General features: G+C 46.3%; 1 non-coding gene across 1 annotated transcript; it reads left to right on the plus strand.

The window, feature by feature from the left end:
• The first annotated feature begins 1297 nt into the window (after positions 1–1297).
• Positions 1298–1404, plus strand: LOC129490832 (U6 spliceosomal RNA). The gene has a single exon (XR_008660324.1). It is a non-coding gene; the product is annotated as a U6 spliceosomal RNA (small nuclear RNA).
• Positions 1405–3080: the final 1676 nt, after the last annotated feature.

Here is a 3080-nt window from a genome sequence, read left to right on the forward strand (position 1 = left end):
TATTTTTATTAGAGACCAGGTTTTGCCATGTTGGCCAGGCTGGTCTCGAACTCCTGACCATGAGTGATCTGCCCCACTCGGCCTCCCAAAGTACTGGGATTACAGGCATGAGCCACTGTGCCTGGCCAATTTTCATAATTTTCTTTACTTCCACTGTGGTGGGAGAACTGGCTTCAGAGAAAGCCATCCTGGACAGGTAAGGTGGCCCCACAAGGAACAGGTTTCAATCAAATGTTTTGTAGGCAGTGATGCCTGTGCACCCTGGTGAGAAGGAGTGTGGTGTGAACATCAGGAACCAGACTTCACCCTGGAGGAGAGGCCACAGGTGGGGGCTGAAGCAGTTCTTACAAGCGATCCTGTGGGCACTGGGGCCACACCACGCACCTTGGTGCACAAGTGTCAATGTGGTTCAGAGTGGGGTAGAGGACTCAGGGTATTAAAAGCATCAAGAAATCCAGAGAGAGCCACCACACCCAACTTTACTTTTACCCACAGGCTTTCATCATGTTGGCCAGACTGGTTTCCAACTTCTGACCTCAAGTGATCCACCTGCCTTGGTCTCCTAAAGTGCTGGGATTACAGGCGTGAGCCACCATGCCTGGCCAAGATTAGGTCTAATTTTTAAAGTAATCTGGAGCATAGAAAATGTTTCCGCAATTATTAATCTACTTTTTTTTTTTTTTTTTTGAGAGAGGGTCTCACTCTGTCACCCAAGCTGGAGTGCAGTGGCATGATCATGGCTCACTAAAGCCTCGACCTCTTGGGCTCAAGTGATCTTCCTGCCTCAGCCTTCCAAGAGCTGGGACTACATGCATGCACCATCGTGCCCAGCTAATTTTTTAGTTCTTATAGAGACAGGGTCTCACTATGTTGCCCAGACTGGTTTTGAACTCTTGGGCTTGAGAGATCCTCCCACCTTGGCTTCCTCAAATGCTGGGATTACAGGCATGAGCCACCACACCTGGCCTCACATATTTTGATATATAAAACACCAAAGATCTTTTTAAGGAGCTAAAGAAACCAGTAATTTTTACAGAAAAAAGTAGTGGGAGTGTCTAGTACAACCAAAACCAGGCATCAAAGTCAGCAGTTAAACATTCCAGGCTGGGCACAGTGGCTCATGCCTGTAATCTCAACACTTTGGGAGGCCCACGCAAGAGGACTGCTTGAGCCCTGGGGAGCGGAGGTTGCAGTGAGCCATGATGATACCACAGTATTCCAGCCTGGAAGACACAGTGAAACCCTGTCTCAAAAACAAATAAACAAACAAATCAATCAATCAATCAATCCAGAACCAGTGCTCACTTCGGCAGCACGTATACTAAAATGGGCACGACATGGAGAAGATGAGCATGGTCCCTGTGAAAGGATAACAAACAAATTCATGAAGCATTCCATATTTAAAAAAATATTTCAGAACCAAGAAAATAAATGAATCAAAAGAAAGGGAAGACCCTGGTGATTCCTTTGATATCAGAAAAAATTGGCCAGGCACAGTGGCTCATGCCTGTAATTCCAGCACTTTGGGAGGCCAAGGCGGACAGATCATTTGAGGTCAGGAGTTGGAGACCAGCCTGACCAACATGGTGAAACTCCGTATCTACTAAAAGTCCAAAAATTAGGCCGGGTGCAGTGGCTCATGCCTGTAATCCTAGCACTTTGGGAGGCCAAGGCAGGTGGATTACTTGAGATCAGGAGTTCGAGACCAGCCTGGCCAACATGGTGAAACCTCGTCTTTACTAAAAATACAAAAATTAGCCGGGTGTGGTGGTGGGCACTTGTAATCACAGCTACTCAGGAGTCGGAGGGGCAGGGAGAATCGCTTGAACCCGGGAGGTGGAGGTTGCAGTGAGCTGAGATTGCACCACTGCACTCCAGCCGGGGTGACAGGTCAAGACTCCATCTCAAAAAATAAATAAAGTACAAAAATTAGCTGGGCATGGTGGCACATGCCTGTAATCCCAGCTACATGGGAGGCTGAGGCAGGAGAATCTCTTGAACCCGGGAGGTGGAGGTTGCAGTGAGCTGAGATCACACCACTGCACTCCAGCCTGTGTGACAGAGCGAGACTCTCTCTAAAAAAATTAAATAAATAAATAAAATAAAGTTTTCATTTGCAATTCTGAATTTGGCAAGAAGAGTGAACTGTGGCCCAGTGACCGGCACACAGCATTTTAGAGTTCATGGCGTGATCCTTGGGAAACTGTTTTCGCCAAAGTTGTGGCATCATCTCTGGCTACTCACTTTATTCAAAAGACCTGGCTCAAAATGACTATTTATGGAAATCAACTCTAGCCTCAAAAGACAAAACCACTGTAGTTCTAAAGATATTCAAAAGAATTAAGGTTATTAGAAAGCAATGAAGGGCCAGGCACAATGTCTCACGCCTGTAATCCCAGCACTTTGGGAGGCTGCAGCAGAAGGATCACTTGAGGCCAGGAGTTTGAGACCAGCCTGGGCAACACAGTGAGACCCTGTCTCTACAAAATAATTTTAAAAATTAGCTGGGCATGGTGGTGTGAGCCTGTTGTCCCAGCTACTCCAGAGGCTGGGATGGGAGGATCACTTGAGGCCAAGAATTGGAGGTTGCAGTGAGCCAGGATTGCACCACTGCTCTCCAGCCTGGGTGACAGAGAGATTTCGTCTCTAAAAATGAAATAAAGGAAGCAAGGAAGGGCTTCTCCTCCAAATACTCCCACTTCATTTGGGGCAATTACAAGATTCCAGGAAACATGGAAAACCTACCCTGATTACCTTTTTGGATGTATGCTAATGGGAAAACAAATCTCATTAATTAACTCACAGAACAGCTAAGAGAAAAGGATCTTAGGGGACGTGTGGTTTCACTCCTAAGTTTAAACATGAGGAAATGGGTACCAAAGAGATGAAATAACTCACCAGGTAGAGAGAGAAGAGCCTCTCTTAATACAAGGGGTCTCTCACTGAAAAACCAGCAAAACTTGTTCCTTGCCTGCATCCTCCAAGATCATAGCCCAACATAGAATAGAAATGTCTTCACTTCAGAGGACAGCTGGTTTGTCCTTTGCCTTTTACACCCCTTTCAGCAAGGAGTATTTCTC

Source organism: Symphalangus syndactylus, chromosome 9, assembly GCF_028878055.3.
Source record: "Symphalangus syndactylus isolate Jambi chromosome 9, NHGRI_mSymSyn1-v2.1_pri, whole genome shotgun sequence".
Taxonomy (NCBI): domain Eukaryota; kingdom Metazoa; phylum Chordata; class Mammalia; order Primates; family Hylobatidae; genus Symphalangus; species Symphalangus syndactylus.